The sequence below is a fragment of the Anser anser genome, assembly GCF_964211835.1.
Source record: "Anser anser genome assembly, chromosome: 13".
Classification (NCBI taxonomy): Eukaryota; Metazoa; Chordata; class Aves; order Anseriformes; family Anatidae; genus Anser; species Anser anser.
The window spans coordinates 2,763,575-2,781,618 of record NC_139734.1 but is presented as its reverse complement, the minus strand read 5'-3'; the positions used below and the strand labels follow the sequence as shown (position 1 = coordinate 2,781,618).

The window sequence follows — 18,044 nt, the reverse complement described above, 5'->3', positions numbered from 1 at the left end:
GCCATCTACCCTGGAGCCCTAAGAAGACAGAAGGAGATTAGGAAAGCTTCCTCGATGGACTTTCTTGCAGTGAAACTGCCTGTGTGTCCTATGTGTCTTGCTCTAGACCTGTCAATCTGGAAACTTTCCCAGGTGATACCATCAGTGAAGGGCTGGAATAGCACTGCATGGTTAGCTCTGTCATTGCTTAGACTTCTCTAATATCTTTCAACAGGATGACTGCTGTGCACCCTGGGCTCTGCACCATAAAGAAAACCACAGGTCATTTGTTTTCTCTTCTGCTGCCCACCCAATATGACTAACTCCTTTGTAATTCTGTCCTTCAATTCTCTTCCTTTGTGAGAGGGGCCATATTTCCTTTCTTCTACCCTTTGGTTACCTTATATCCTGAGGATTATAAACTCTGTCACGTCGATATAGTGCTGAATCCACATTTGTAAGGCACCTACCTCAAAGGGACTCTTGGGGAGAGGTGGTGTCTCAAAAGGCCACTGGAATATAATAATAAGCACGTGAAATATGTCTCCTCATACACTACTGAGGCTAACAATGATTTTTAAGAAATCCCAGCAAGTTCTTAATCAATGATACAGTCCTTGTGTGAGTTCAGATTCTTATGTGATCTCTAGGATGCTTGAAAATGAAGTTTTAATGCTTCTTCCTCTTCTGAGTATTTCAGAGAGAACATAATTCAGGGAAAATTGCTGGGGTCTACCAGTGTTTTTTGACCTAGAAACAAGATTGCAGAATGAGAACCAGCTCCTGCATCTGGTGTATATAATAATAATCCTCTCCAGAAGAGCAATTCAGTTAACTGAACTGATCCCCACAGACTTATTGAAACCATGGGCCTCTACAGGTGGTCCTCCAGCTCACACTGAATACAGCCTGGCTTTCAGATGCAAGCCTGAGGTTAGATCAAACTGGCAGTTAGAAAAACACATCTTCACACTTGTAAATTCTGTCAATTTGATTAGTAGTATCTGAAAAACAGCCCCACGATGCCATTTTAGAAAGGAAAACAGAAAGAAAACAGATTCCCCATTCTATCTACTAGATTTTTGAACCTTTAAAAGCATAACCATGAGAAAAAGAAGGGAGAACACATAACAGACTCAAAATTTTCATCTTATCTCCACGGCCGCACCTGTGGCTTTGTTGGCACAAGACTATATTACAAGAGATTATCAAGGTTCGAGCTAACCTTCATAGCCTTGTAGCATCAAGTGAATGTTAAAGTCAGCATCACAGATACAGAATATCCTTTTTTGCTCTGTTAACTGCATCAGTAACATCTTTTCAACATCCATCTCTGAAATTTCAGCTTGTGAGAAGGAAGATTGCTTATTGGAAGAGCAAGTAAAGCAGCACAGGGATATGTTGCTGGAAAACAAAGAGGAAACCTGAGTTATGCCAGTGATATCAATGGAAAATCAGTGGAAAGGGTGAATAAGAACTCTGGGATTTGGCCCTAAATCAGCTTGCACATTTTTCAACAAACTGAGTTTTTACAGTCTGGTGGAAGCTCTAATTACATTGTCATAAAAACTCAGCATTGTTGAAATCTTATTTCTGAAGGCTCCCAAAGAGGCATCTATAAAGGATTTTCTTTTCCATTGTGTTCTGATAACAGACAATATATGAAGTGTCAGATTAGAGTGAGTAATGTGGGACATGCCACCTCCATCATCCATCTGACAAGGAAGCCAAGAAGCAATCAGGTGGCTTTTATTAAGTCATTTTAAGAGCAAAAGTCCCTATCTCTGACTCTTCATTTACACAAAGATCCCACAGAAAAAGGACAATTAAAGGATGTATTTCATTGAATGGTAAAAAGGGTGCCCTCTCCAAAGATGAAACATTTTTAAATGCCTGAGCTCATGTGATGACATGAAAAGCACATCTAAATGCACGTCTAAATGCACACAATACAACATTTAGGACTTTCTTCCATCCCTCATACCAGACAGAACTTCAGCAAGATAGCACAGAAAATTTCAAGGAGACAAGGAAAAATTTCTCTCTAGTTCACTGAGAACAGATGCTTTGAAGAAATAGCTCAGTGTTAGCAAGCTTCTGCCAAGGCAAGTGGAATTTCCAACAGAAGCCCACCAATGCCCTGACAGCTCACTGATGCCTTTTGGCAAAACTGGCCTCACAGGCCTACTGCTGGGGCCAGCAATCGCATGCAGCCTGTACCTCAATTACAGCTCTAGATCCACTGCCCCCGGGTCCCACACCACTGGGTGGCTGCACTGAGGTTTGCTGGCAGGATCCTGCGGTCCTGCAAGGAGGCCTGGAAGGCAAAATGGGGAGGTCCCTGGGAGTCAGGGCCACTGGCTACTCCGATTCAGTTAAGCAAAAACTGAGAAACACGAGAGCTATGTTTCCAGTTCAAGCATTTCAAAGGCTCAGCTTTCCAATGAAGTGGAAATTCTGATTTCAACAAATCTGTTCAAAGGTTGCTGGCATAACACCTCAGGTCTAGCATTTCAACTATTAGGAAATCTTTATTAGTAATATTATCTACCGTGGCATCATTAATGCACATTTAGAACAACTCAGTGTAAAAGGGCAAAAACATACAAGAGATGTAACATATTTCCTGATTAGTGTTGCTTGACTCCCCTGGAAGCTGGCCTTACAAACACCACCTTCAGCAAGGAAAAAAATTCATTCCAAGATCTGCTGTGGATTATGAAAAGCATTAATATTCAAATTAAATATCTTCTTTTATGATGTTATTTATTTATTTAAGGAAAACATACATTTCTGGTCTGATCCACCCAATAAATTCCTTTAAAATTTAGAAGCAGACTTTCATTTCAGAAGTGTTTTAATGGAATGATGGGAGAATTGTCTGCTCTGGAGAAGGTAATCAGTATTCATTTCAAGTTGAAAGGTGTCGGCTAGGCTGACACATTGACAATGCTGTATTTTCCGCACATCTAGTTTTAATTCCAAAGCACATATCAGTAACGTAAAACCATATATTCCTATCACTGAATTCTCACTCAAATTCTCACTCAGAACTGGTCATATTCAGTCAGACCCAAATTCTCTCTTGCTCAACAACTTCAGGTGCCTAACAAAAAGCACAAGAACTTAAGAAGACAAGGAACTTTCAGTACACTCCTCCCCGGCTGTTGATTACAATCTCATATATACTATTTATCTACTTGTACTAAAGACAAAATCACTGGCAGAAAGAGTACCATGTAGCCAGCCAAGAAGCATGCACAGGTTATTAAGCCTCACACTTTAATTACATGCAGAAGAGACCTAGAGGAGGAACAGCTTACTGAGAAGAAAAACGAACAGAGAAAGAATAAGCAAGGAGCAAGTACAGATGCTGTTATATTATGGGGGCTGCAGTGTTTAATCACAAAATAAATCAGAGAATGACCTAGTTTCTAGCAATTCACACAGTCTGCCCCAGCATTGTGTATCTCTAGGGACAGGGCAAATCTGGGTGCCCCTGGCTGCATATAGCACCCTGGGTGCTGGACGTGTGTAGTGCCAGCCATCCTGGGGTCTCTCCCAGGGCTGCAGTCTCTACCAGAAAAAAGAAAGGCTGGGAATTGGCTTCCCTCAGTGTTGGTACATCCATCACACCCACCTTTCTCCTGAATAACCAAGCAGCCACTTGGGCACGCCACGTGCGTGCACTTGTACCTGATGATGTGCTCTCTAGAACAAAAACACTGCTCATCTTTTAAGCGCTACCATGTCACAATGTGCCAACACACTTTATTTTTGGTAATAGCCCTTCACCTAACACAATAAGACAAGTGCACTCACTCGGTGAGTAGGTGCTATGTAAATAGCTCTCCCAGCAACAAGCACCCTTTGCCAGGAGGGCAGAGAAACATTGCCTGGTCACCCCACTGCTGGGCACAGAGCTGATGGGCTCCCCAGGACGCTGCGCAGAGCATCCTGCCCACAGCACCAGCATTGGGGTGGCAGGCAGAAGCAGGATGTCTCTGCTGTCACCTCGCTAAGCAAGAAGAACCTTCGGTTGATTGTTGGTGCAGCAGGTGCTTCCCCTCCTCACTTAATACATGATGCCTCAACCACCATCTCCAGACTCCCTCCTCTCCCCACAGCAGATTCTCCCTTTGCCCCTGTACCAGCTAACACAGGGTTTTGCCCTTTTTGTCACAGTTTGGTTCAAAATAAAAATGAAACTCTCCAGTATGTTTGACTCGTCATCGGCGATTTGTTTCATGTGACAAGACTGCTACTCCCAGGCAGTCTCATTATCTACAGCAGAGATAAATGCAATATTCTTCTTACCTGTGATAAGCTGCATCTTCAGGCCATAACAAAACCTATTTTATAAGACATTTCTCTATGTTGTCTATATATCTAGGAGGTATATACCTCTCATAAAATTAAACTAACCTTTATACCTCCACAATAAACCTAATATACAGCTGTATACACATAATGCCATCATAGAGTTCATATCATTTATAGATTGAACTTTCAGGTTTTTATTTTATTTTAGTAGCGATAACATGCTTAACTATGTCCTGTATCTGCCCAGTGTATGCAGTTCTAGCTGTTCTGTCAGATCTAACATGGTCCAATTTTCACATCCTGTACGAATGAAATCTTATCGACCACCATCAATCATACTCTTGTAAAAGGCCTTTTCTGAAAAACATCCTTAACTCCAGGCAGAAGTTTTGAAACACAAGTCTCAGCATCTTCAGAAAACTGTACGAAGAATAAAAACACTGTCTATGGAAACAATATATAGGAAAACAATATCTGCTAAGTCCTACTCTTCTGCTGAAGTACTGTTTCATAATAGGCTTCCACAGATTTAACATACATTCTTCAGCATTCAGTAAGTAGAATTACTCAGATGAAGAAAAATTAAACAAGAATTAATACAAACGCAATACTTTTTCCCTTGGAATTACTTTGTTGTTGTTGTTAAATTAAAAAACAAAAAAACAAAACACACACAAAAAAACCCACAAAAACACAGAGAAGTGCCAGCCTGAAACTTTTAATGACAAAAAGTGAAAAATAGCAGTTCCTATTTTCCACTATTCTATTTTTTTCATTCCTTCTCCTTCAGTTTCCTTCCTTTTTATAGAAACCTCTCCACTTCAGATTCTAAATCATCTTTTCTGTGGGAATCTCGGTGGAAAGCTTTACACACGCTTGCACAGGTGGAATCCAAGAAGGCAGGGGACGAGGAGCTGTCCACATCTCCCAACTCTGTTAACACTGGCAGATTTTAATCTTGGAGGGCTTGGAGTGAACCCCACCAATATTTAAGCAGAACAGGATAGCAGTACCTGCCAGCATTGCTGCCAGCCTCAGCAGAGGGAGTGGAGCAGCTCTTCTCCTGGGGGAACAAATCTCCAAACTACTCAAAGGTGAAGAACACATATTTTACTATGGCTTATTTATGCATCCTCATCACAAAGCAGTTTGAAAAACATGTTGTTTTTGTGTGGTAATCACAACTCCACTGGATTATCAGAGAAAGTAAGGCCAGACCCTTTAAATGTCAGACTTGTTCTACTACCCTCCTGCATTTTAATAAAGTCACAGTTTAAAAAGGACTAATTAGTATGTTATGAAAAAGCACAAATCCGAAGACGATATTTGATGCATTTCTGTACTGGAACCTGAAATTAATTACTGTGCTGAAGTTTGGACAGGTGCATTAAAAAAAGGCTTGATTAACCTGCTTGCTTGGGAGTTCTTTAGAGGCCACCAGTAATATATATATTTTTTTGATTGACATTTCACTTTTTCTTAAGTACACTGTAATTTTGCTCTAAGTAAAAAGAAAATATACAGCATGTTTTATTTAAAATCTTCAAAGTATTTTTTATTTCTTTCCTCTTCACAACACCTCTCCTGTTCTGCAAGCTCTTTTATAACACGGAAATTAAAAACAGTAAAGATATAAGAGCATTCATAATACATCATTTACGTAATATGTTTAATTAATGTGAACAGATTCATCATTTTATTCTGGTTATCAAGATGGTTTAAGCAACATCAGATTTCTGAAAAGCATGAAATTGGTGCCAGGTCTGGCACAGCTCTGTTACAAACTTACTTCAGATACTTGATTTCACCCAAAGTTACACTCCATGTTTATTTTCATGCATGTATGCTGGTTTATACATACACTTGTTACGAAGATGAAGTCATGATTTACCACAAGAGCACAAACCTACTTTAATAAATTAATTGGAAAAGAAAAAAGGTACTTTAAGAAGGAAAAGAGCATTGCCAGAGTTTCTAATGAAGCAAGTACAGTTAAATTGAACAATTTCCTATTTCATCCCATCCCAATAACCTGTCCTGATCTGAAATATTCATGAAAGAATAATTATTGCCTTTTACGGTCAAAACAAAGCACCATTAATGGCACATGATTTTATGGTAGTTCCTAATATTTTCCCTCTGCAATTGCCTATTTGACTTGTGCTTGGCTTCAGCTTATTATTGCCCTCAGTGTTATCAGAAGGACATGTTTAAAGAGGAACAAAAAAGGCCATTAGGATTAGAATTAATCATAGACACTGATTTTTAGAATAAACAGAGAAAATATTTTTGGTGGAAAATGTGCTATCTACCACTATGTCTGAACAGCCTGAGATCATGTTTATCCAAATCACCATTAGATACGAAACCACATTTATTAAAGAGATTTCACAGGGAGCTCATGATAATCCTGCCCTCACTCTCTCCACAGCTGGATTCCCAAGCAGCCGTCCAGCAGGGAAGTATTTTTTGTAGAGATTAACTTGCAGCAGCAAAATGATGTTTAACTCACAGCAAGACATTCAGATGTTTCAATGCATTGACTGCAGCAGACACCAAGGAATGACAACCTTCCTCATCCCTTTGCCTCGCAATTTTGTCCTTTTAATTTTTAACACTTTAATGTAAGCCCTGTTGTAACCTTACTGGCAAGTGGCACCAGCCACCCACCAGGGCTTTGTTCACCTGCCTGGGGCCATCTGCTCAGATGCGATTGTAGTAACAGGACCAAGACAAAAAGGAAAGCAAGGTAAACATGAGGTGACACTCTCTTTGCTTTAACCTTTTTAGTTTGAATTAAACCAAAAACATCCTCAGCCTCCCAAGAGAAAGTCCTACTTGAAATCTGAAAACCCTTGAGTGTTGCTGGGCTTGTCTGTACTGCAGTTCACAAGCTTTGAAACCTTTTGAAGATTCCTTTGCTTTACAAATATGAAAAATATTACATTAACATAAACTTAATCTAGCTAAACTTTTTCAGTTATTTGTTCTAAATATGGTGTTAATGCAAAAGGGTCTTTCACTATTAAACAAACAGGGAAATGTAAACCCCATTTCTTTCCTCACAATGGTTTTATCGAGTCATTTGTGCATGAATTCCCACAAAAAATAGTTTGCAGTTAAATGTGACTGTCAAAAAATCTTGTATTAGATTTCTTAATATAAAACATGTCATTAATATTTTTCTTTTGACATTTTTATTTTCAGTGTTTTCCCTTCGTTAGAAGGGAAAAAAAATCAGGGTAATCCTGAGGTTCTACATTAAAACCAGAGGCCATACTCAGACCCCTCACCAGTGTAAGGTTTGTAACCTACAGCTAACTCACGAAGTATGCGCAGACTGTCATGAAACCCCACCCTGCCATCCTACATCCTCTGAAACAATATTTGGCTACAGTTGGGTCACTCAAAATACGCAGGTGATTCCCCCTCCACAGGATAAATATAAATTAGAAAACACTACTTGTTTATACAAGCAAACTATATAGTAATATCAATGTTCTTCCTTCTACTTCTCTTACAGAATGAAGTCAGACAAGAGCAGGTTTTCTTCAGAGAAGTCTCCACAGCATGACTTTGTATATATATGTCTAAGAGTAATATATGGTCCTCACTCGTGAGTGATTTCAGCAGGACTTACTTCATTGCCGTTGCCTGACAACTCAGTAAGATATAGCATGCAACAATACTTGTCAATTTTCACTCCAGCATCCCTTCCTAATTTTTAATGCACCCTACCCCTACCCTTGAACACAGCTATTTGTTATTACAGGTGAGGCTGCATAAGCATATGGTGAGTGGAGGCCCAGTGAGCTGGAACACCCAGCTTCAGCTGATATTCTGCAGAATTGTTTGGCTGTAGGAGCTCAGCAATATATTTTGATAGGCTTGACTATGCAGCTATAGATCTAGTTTGCTTCCCACTCGGATATTGTTCATGCTTCAGTCATCATGCACAAAATTAGTGATAAGCAATATTAAGCACAGCACTCGGTATTGCAGTTCTGCCCAAGAGGGCTGATAATGGATCCCAGTCTCTTTATGCTTTTACAGGAAGCTGAGCAACAGCTTGCCTGGGAAGCAGAAACAGATAACTACTCGGAGCTTTATGTTAATGCAATGTCTGTCACATCCCTCTTGCACCTTCACCGTGAGCTTTCAAAGTCTTGGTGGAAATATTAAAATGGAAGACCTTTCTGCTAGTACCATTTCAGTGAGGAAGCTATGATGCAGAAATAACTGGTAAGGATATTTCAGCAGCTTGCCATGTATTAAAAATGCGTGATCTTCAGAACATGACCACATATAGCAATTAGAATGTATTTATGTCCATGAGTAAATGGTTTCTTACTTGACTATTGCAGGGCATATAAATAACCTTTAAGCCCCATGTGCTACAAAGCCCGCGTATCTCTTAATTTCATGCAGGCTCAGTCCATTAAGAAGAGTAAGAATTGCATACAGTTAACCCATCTTTTATAGTAAATGGTTTAGAACACTGTGCAAGAGCCTACCCCCTGGCTTTTCTGCCCTTCTCCCATTCTGTCAGAAGTAGGTTTTCCTATAAAAGTCTTCACGAGCTATCTCCCATACTGTTCAAGTATATTAGTTGTAGGCTAGGTGTTCTTTCCCTTCAAATTGAATTAACGTGGTCTGACATTTTCTTTAAAACACTACAGGTTTTAGTCATCCCCCAAACTGTCCTGTGTGCTGCTGGTGCCAACCTATGACCATTGCTACACATGCCCTTTGCCCATAACCAGGTTGCTCTTTTGCTATTTCCAGATGATTCAAAAGCACATCAGTAAAACACCAAATGAAAGCAGTGTATCCAAGGAACTGCAACAAGACACGGATCCCATTTGTTCCTTAGGCAATACAAGTATGCAAAATAATTGCAAGGTTCACCAAGAGCCACAGCAGGAGACAAGTTTTCTTGAGCACTGTCCTTCAATCTTGCATCTTTGACTTATACTTTCAGGACAAATATTCCAAAGTTTCAAGTATGTTTTGCTGTCATTCCTCAGTATTTCACTCTCTAGCTCCAGACTTACTGGAGCTAAAGATGTTTAGTTGGAGGGATTTGCTTTCAGCTCTAAAATAACTGGACTTTTCAGATAAAAAGGAGGAGGAAAACTCAGATAAGTTTCAGATAAACTGAAAATAAGAATCCACAAGAGAACCACACTATTTTTATCACTATAGTGTAGATATATATAAAAATATATTTAAATAAAGAAGGTATCCTATTAAGATTGCTAAGGTGAAAGAATATTTGTTACCTACACCTCTGCCTACAGCTCGATCTGGAAAACCATTTACCACTATGCCAAAGGAGCTCATTTTCCAAACCCTACCCTCATCAAAATGATAGCATTGAATGGAAGCATTTCCATTGGTTGCTTTAAACTAGAGCACATCTGCCCAGTTGCAAATTAACGCAGAACAACAATTACTTCCGTGTGCACTTCTGTCTGACCAGCAAATTACAAACTGTTGATTTCACTTGGGATGTTGAAAAAGAGCTACAACAGATGCAAGTATGTTGATTTACCATATATGAAGATCCAGTTTCTGCTACAAAATGAAAACTCTCTACATCATTCAAGTGTACTCTGTAAGTCTCATAATAATATTCCAAGTCATCTGACTGATAAACTTCATTAATTTAGCCTGATTATTCCATTTAATCTTAATGATTGCCTGGAAATCTCAGAGGACATTTTGTTTGGCATCAAGAGAACAGCATACTCACATGAATGCCAGTTGTCTGTGTGGTTGGTTGTCCTGTTTCAGAGCCTCAGAAACCCATGTCAGCTCCACTGAAGAATCATGAATTCCTGTACAAGGAAAAAACAAACAAAAAATTCACACATTGGACTTCTTTTGACTTTTTCTTGATAATCTCCCTGTTTTAGATAAGACTGTTGTAGGTGGTCTATAAGTACAATATCTTTAAGTAAAGAACCAATAGTACAAAATGAACTACTAGGCAATGTCACAACAGCTTAATAAAAAAGGCTATGAAAACATTGTTGAAAGGGTCGATATTATTTGCACAATTGTTTTCTTTATTCTTTAGCCACCTTATAAGCAAGAATCCATCCTCTAATTTTCATCCGGATTGTCACTGGTATCCCAGTGAGGGAACTGCACAGTCACTTATCTGAAACCCATACCAGAATTGTGAGAAACTCAGCAGTACTGGGGACATGTAGTCTATTGCTTTGTAAACGCCTCTGGGGTTCCTTAAAAAGATTTTAATGGGATCCAGCACGAACAACTTTGATTATTCCATGCTGTTTCAAAGATGCAGCAACCAAACCACAGAGACCATGAATTTGAAAGACATCAGGCAAATCTAGAGGAGAAGCAGAATTTGCTAAGATTCTTAAGAAAGATTTATATATCATATGACTGGCTAAATTTCAGCTGTCATTTCTAGGAACATCAGTTAGAGGTATTATTACTACCTATACAGAGCTCCATGCGTATTACAATATCTGTGTAGACATTAAAGGCTGCAATGAAAATAGATAGAAAGAAGGGAAGAGAAGTAGGAGGGAAGCGATGGCAGTTTCATGTATATAATCAACTGGTTGCTTAGACTCAATTTGAATACCTTGAATTTACATTTGAAGGTTTCAGTTTACTTCTCCACCTCAGCTAACAAATTAATCAGCTTTGCTCATGAATTTTTACATACTGTTCTTGGGAATTATATATATATATATGTCTGGATATGAGTCTTGATATTCTGAAGCAAAATTATTAATTTATAGTGAACTTGTTACAAATAAAATTCTGGAGTTGGTCTTGGGGACCTTCCAGAAGCCCTGCTATCCCAAATTCCCTACTGTCGGTACAGTTGGTTGTTCAGAACTTCTCAAAGACCCAAGATTTTATTCTCCCTCAGAGAAACAATCACATACATTATTGAAGATGCCATTGCAGAAATTTACATTATTTTGTTTCCACACTGCTTAATGGCATTCAAAAATAACATTATATACACATTATAAATATCAATCTTGAAGAGGCATTAAAGATTCAAAGAGTACTAAATTACCACATGCAGGTGATTATAAATTAATAATCACGAAGAAAGTTGAAATTCGAAAGTTCTCAACAGGTAATTTAAGAGTCTAAAAAGCTTTCCACAAAACACTGGAATAATACACAGTCTCTTATGGCATCATCTTATCTCATTTTTTTGCCAAGTTCTGGCACATGATTTTTGTTTAAGTAATACATTCAGAATATTTCAGAGAATTACTTCTCTGCAATCCTAGTTTTGATGCTTTAATCATTCAGCTCTTTTGTAAGCTGACACAACTCAAAGCCACTCCTTACTCAGTTTATATTGGACCTCTAAAAATGAGGAAATTGCTTCCTGATCTAGAAGTCTTTGGCACAGTCTCCTTTGAAGTAGTTAACTTCTGCTTCTCTCAGTAATTGCATGTGTTGGGGTTTGCTGCAGTTTGCATTTTGCCTTTTGCCTTGAATGTGCCAGCTCCTTGTGAGGCAGAAATCAAGCAATCACAAAAACAGAATTTCCTAATGATACCTATTGAGAAAGTTGCAGATAGAACCCAGCAACTGTAACCTTGTCATTGTTTGTTTCTGGCAGGGGTATGGGAACGACACCAATGGCAGCACCCTTGTTGCATCCTCCTCCCATTCTCCATGGACAGATCCGGTTTTCAGCTGAGTCCCCCTTTTGCAATTGAGGTGAGCAAGAAATAACACTTTTAGCAAGAGCATGAATAAAGATTTTTGATTTTGATGTAGTTCTCACTCACTGTACACAAAGGCAAACATGAGAACTGAATACAGTGTTTGCATGGGACCATTATCTCATGTGTATATATATATATGTATGTTGAAAAACAGTGTGCATTACAATAAAAAGTAGCAGTGACTGTTGCATCTTAATAATCACTTTCCACTCATTGTGCCTTCAAATTCAAAACACACAGCAAACCCCACGTGTTGCTCACAGGATAGCATCCAGCATCCCTTACAGCAGTTAGCATTTCTTTCTTGGTGACTAGGATGCACTTTTCTTACTATAGCAGCTTTCAAATTCAAATATAGTTTTAGTTGGTTTCAAGCAGAACATCCTTGGGGAGCAGGCATTCACACCCAGATTTTAAAACACAGTGAGGATTTAGCAGCATGTAATCCATTGATTTTAGCAGGTGATTGGATGTTTGCAATCAATTCTGACAAAACTTGGTACCTGGATGCACGCAGCATTTCAGCAGTAGGACTGTTGTAGCTCTATCAGTCCAAGACACAAGCAAGGCAAGGTACAAAAGGAGAAGTCATTGCTATTATTAGCCCAAGTGACTTGACAGGGGAGGGAATAATCTTTTAGGTACACAAGATATTCTTTAGGTCTCTTCTTCAGATATTGATCCCAAAATGTAAAAGCAGCCTTGCGTGAACCTCATTTCCAACCACAACAGTTAGCTAAGTAAAATGTGTGGCCTTCTCTCAACAAACTCCATTTTGCAAGTTGTTTTCAGCTTTAAAAATGTGATCTCTCTTTTCTGCAGTGCCAAAATATTCAGCATGGGACAGATTATTAGTCTGCGTGCTGCCTAGTAAATTATGTTAAAGCAACTGGATTAATCTCTACTGGTAACATTCATTGGCCATGATGCCTGGTTACCCTAAAGCCTGTGTGCTGAAAACAGCAACCAAAGCATTACTGGACTGGACTTCTGTGATTCACCTGCTGTAAATACAAAGCCTGTGCACAGGGCACAAGACAACTGAGAGGGGGGTAAGTAATGGCAATCTAATCTGGTTTTATTCCACTCTGTCGTAGTAGCAGGAATGATCAATGGTGATTAGGAAATAACAAATGGAATGTAGATTTCTTATGAATGAATAAAAATCCATAGCCATTAAATTAATACACCCATTTCATTAGTCTTTGCTAGTCATCACAGAAAATGAAATCTCATGGTTCCAGAAATCTAAAACATGTGCTTTTCCAGCTATATCAACATGCTTTGAAATATCTTTAATTGAAAGTAACTGATAGAATATAATGCAGCATTTATCTTGGTGGTGCAGGTGACACAAGGCACATAGCAAATGTTTTAACAAATGTTTTATTTAAAGACAGACTTGAAAAGTCTGTGGGAGTAATTGCCAGTTTGTCAGCTGAATCACTTTATCCTTTGGAAAAGCTTTTTGTCATTATATTAAATGACTCCCAATGTCAGTGCAGGACAATTTATAGGATAAATGCACCTCAGTGTCACTGCATTCTGTTAATGAATATTAAAATATTATTTGGGGGCTTGTTTTACAAAATTGTTATTGTTCATATACTGATGGGCATGCTATTAAATGACATACCCATTGAAAACCTGCATTTCTATGATAAAAGGTACCAAGATCTCTTTTTGCAATTCTGCCTTCTTTCCCATACATAACAAAATGTAGTCTTTTTATATTGATTTTGTCGTATAGGAAAATATTTATATATATAGCGTAGCAAAATCTTAATCCTACATGAGAATTGCTATTTAGCTTAATGGGATTGTCTGATTGGAACAGCAGGCGGAACTGGACCCTTTGTGCTCAGCATGCTATATTTACACAACAGATATTGCACCAGCACGTGGTCAAAAAGCAGGCGATATGAACAGCATTTCTAGTTATTGCAAATCAATCCAGCACCCTGGTATCTTTAAAATGCTTGCATACCCTTGAAAGAGGAAGATGTTCTGCTTACATTTAAGAGACTGACATATACTAGTCCTCAAAAAGAAGCATAACACTATCCATTTTTGAACACAAAAATAAAATACCCTTAAGGATATTGTTAGAATTCTTTGGTTTAGCTGAGCAGAAATGTAAAGATTTACTGGATCAATTAAAATACAATGAACTTTATTCCTTGCCAAACTATTTTAATCTATATACATCTGGATTATTCATGTATCTGTCTGCAAGAAGAAAATGCCTGTGAGACTGACTTGCACAGATTTCTGTAGGAGATACCATGTCTTGTATTTTCTGTAGGAGGGAAGCAGTTGGGAGATGAGCAAGAAATATGTGAATCATCTTACGACTACTATCTATATAAGACTTCATCCTCATAGGAAATAAAGTTACCTGACAATTTAACCAGTAGCGTGGGTTTCTGACAACTTTGCATAAAGTTTGTTTGAAGAGCATTCATATTTTTAAAGCTGTATAAGAACACTTTTTCTAAATTTATTCTAAGCACTGATCTGAACAGAATTCCAACTGGAGAATTAATGACAAAAAAAAAAGGTAAAATTTGTCTTTGCAGTGAATAAAATCAGAGCTATAGATTGAAACAAATAAAACTCTAGAAAAGTTGCCATCTGTTTCTGACTTACAGTTTGGTCACTGTTTCTACAGACAGCACATATGATTTCAATTTTCCCCCCACCTTCCTGCTTTAAAGTCCCTGTGATCTGATTTTAAGAAGTCCCTAAATTAATCATTCCTTTCCAATACTCTTTGGGTGGTGTCCAAACTGAAGAATGAAAAGCTTTTCTATACCTTCCCATTTTTAAACAATTAGGGAAAAACAATGGAAGTTTTGCCAGAAGCTTTGCTCGGTCTCCTACCACTGAACTGCAGCTCAGTGCCAGAGGCGCTGCCTTCCTCCTTCCCTCCTCACAAGCCTTGGTGAAGCCAAGCAGGAACAGGCTCATTCCATGGTGCTCTCAAGCACTCATTCAGCCTAGAGAATCAGGGCGATGATACTGAGCTCTTATCTCTACCAGTTAGGCCTCCAAAGACTTTAGTACCGCTTCCCATTTCGTACACAGTTATGCGCTATGCCAGCTTGCAATCTTTACAGGATCAAGTGTGTAGCTTTACTGGGAAGGATTTCAGTTCTTGCAAGTCATGATTATTTTCAGTATCGTATATTTATTTTAGCTATATATTTCTTTAATCTCTCTTACCTTGGTTTTATGCAGTCTTCAATATATAAAGAACAGATAAACAAACATTGCAAAAAGAATAACTGTGCAAGCAATTGGGTTTTGGTAGCAAAGACAACCATTAGTTTGCCTCCAGCTGCTAACAACGGGATTAGAGGCAATGTCTCGCATGCAGTTTACAATAGTTTCTGTCCAATGATTTTTAGATATTTCCTATCAATTAATTTCCCATGACTCATCATTCACATTAAAGACAGAAATATTGTTTCCTTTTAATAGGGAAGTTGAATTTTTCAAACTGAAAAGAGTCCAAACCCTTTTTATAAATGTGCTAAAACATTCTTCTAAAGCGTATTAAGCAATTTTTGAAAACAGGACTTGGTTCAAAATATATGTGTATTCAAATGAAAAGAAAGTCTGCAAAATCTTGATTTGAGGACCCAGAATCCCAGTACTTTCGTATTCACTCTCACTTGGAATACTTTAATGAAGAAATCAGGAAAAAAAGTGTTTACAAGTGTTACTCAATATGTTTAAGGTCTTCCTCACAACTATAAATTTAATGAACACTTCAACAAATAAATCGTATTTCTTTTAATCCTCTTGAATCAGAAGCTGTGTAACCAAAGCTTCTGATCAGAAAATATTTTTGATAATGTTCAAATCCCCACTTTGTCCTTCAGTTAGCAGAATACTAACAAGCTTTTTTAGCCATTCATCTGAAATTCTGTTCATCAGCTCAGTTATGGACTTATGCTGACAACAGCAAAATCATTACATTTCTACCTAGTGTTGGTTCTATAGTTGCAAACGTCAAATGAATGTTGATTTTCTTCTTACAACTGGGAAAGGTTTAACAGACACAGCAATAGTAATTCACAGTAAAGAGTAGATAAACTTGGAGCTGGGAAACAAAGAGCTAACATCGTCATTGTTAGTGCTGCTGGAAATGAAAACTGAAGAAGAGCTGAATAGGTAAGTGATTCACCGAATTCTTACTGGTGGATACATTGGTTAAAATCATTTGGGTGGCAACTAAAGTAATGCTCCAAGATCTTTTTGGAAAGTTCTTGTCTCAAAAATACTCTGAAATGATGCATGACAGGAACAAGAGCAAATAAGAACTGGAAGTAGGTGGCAGACCAGATGAATGCATTAGTTTTGACTGATTATCCCCATCCCAAAACAAATGAAATCACTCAAAATACACATTTAACTGCAGGCTCGCAGGTTCTGCATAATGTTTTCCATACATCTTATTTTCTCTTGTTCCTGTGTCCTATAAACACTGGATATCCTGTATCCTATATACATAGGATAGTTTTAAGGTCCCCCAAACGATTGTTATGTCAGAACTTCAGCTTTCGTTTAAAAAAAGTTTTGATTCCTTCTGGTTGTGAAAGACTGCCTGAATTCTAGCATAACCCATATCTAAGCAAACTCCCCAAATACTTTGCTTGATTTTCAAGAGAAATTAGAAAAAACTCCTGAAGGAGATTCCATTTAAAAGTCAACACTACCTTTGTGTTTTCCACTTAGTGGAGACAGCCAATGAAATTAAAGGTAATGTATTTGAAAGAGTCTTTTTTTAAAGGTTGTCTCCTTTTACACTGGTCTGCAATTAACCTTCCCATCACACAGTACTAGGAGAAGAGCATTTCATGATTCGTGAAAGAATTATACAATTATAGGAATAAGAGGACTGTTGTTGCTAGCTGAGGGGAAACTTAAAGAGTTTTCTCCAAAGGCCCATCCATATGACTTTATATTCCCAAACGCCCCTTCTTCAGGCTGTTCTCTAGCCTTCTTTTCTCATCCTTTCAAACACACGTAATATTACTTGACATGAAACTTTACAGTTGAGGCCATTATTCTTAGATCACAAGAGAATCCACCCTTTCTCCAAGGAATAGTTCTGCTACTTAATCTAACAAGCCACGGGAAGTGGCACAGGAAGGTGTTTAGGTGACTCATTTATCTTAAGTGTTGTCTAGTTAATCAGGGCTCTTGGGGTCAATTTCTAACTCAACTGCAGACTTTGTGGATCATTTTGAACAAGTGCAAAATTAGTAATGACTAGGTCTCTTGACAGGTGCTGAAAGGCTTTGTTAATTTAAACACAAAATATGAGCTTACAGTTTAACAGAACTCTTCTCCACACTTGTAATGTAATTCTAAAAACCTTAAAATACTAGATTCAACAATAATTGACTCTTTTTAAAATTTCCAATACAGGGCAAGTCAACTATGCCTGGAATTAAGATGTTATGATAAATTTGAGCTGAACAACATACATCCAGAAGGTAGGAGGTAGAATAGAATTGTTCAATTGGAAGGTACATACAAATATCATTAAGTCCAACTGCCTGACCACCTCAGGGCTAACCAAAATTTAAAGCATATTATTCAGGGCATTTTCCAAATGCCTCTGAAACACTGACAGGCAGGGGGAAGCCTGGTCCAGTGTTTGATCACTCTCACAGTAAAGAAATCTTTCTTAATGTCCAGTCTGACCCTCCCCTGGCACAACTTTTTGCCAGTCCTGTGTGTCCAGCCATCGGTCACAAGGACAAGGAGACTGATGTCTTTCCTGCACTTCCCCTTCTCAGGAAGTTGCAGAGAGCAGTGAGGTCCTCTCTCAGCCTCCTTTCCTCCAGACTAGACAACCCTGGTGTCCTCAGCCTCTACACACAGGACATTGGAGAGAGTCAACAGTATCTCCCAGTTTAATATCATCAGTGATTTTGCTAAGGATGCATTCAATTCCTGCATCCAGAACATTGAAAAAAAAATGTTGAA

The 18,044-nt window shown here is 38.3% G+C and overlaps 1 protein-coding gene across 3 annotated transcripts in view; it reads right to left on the bottom strand.

Annotated features, from left to right (window-relative positions):
• The window catches only part of GRIA3 (glutamate ionotropic receptor AMPA type subunit 3), a 402,836-nt gene that overhangs the window by 238,591 nt on the left and 146,201 nt on the right, over positions 1-18,044 (bottom strand). For all 3 annotated transcript variants that reach the window (XM_083797757.1, XM_083797756.1, XM_083797755.1), the window contains exon 3: positions 10,058-10,142. The gene's annotated coding sequence lies outside the window, so the exon portion shown is untranslated. The remainder of the gene's footprint in view (positions 1-10,057; positions 10,143-18,044) is intronic.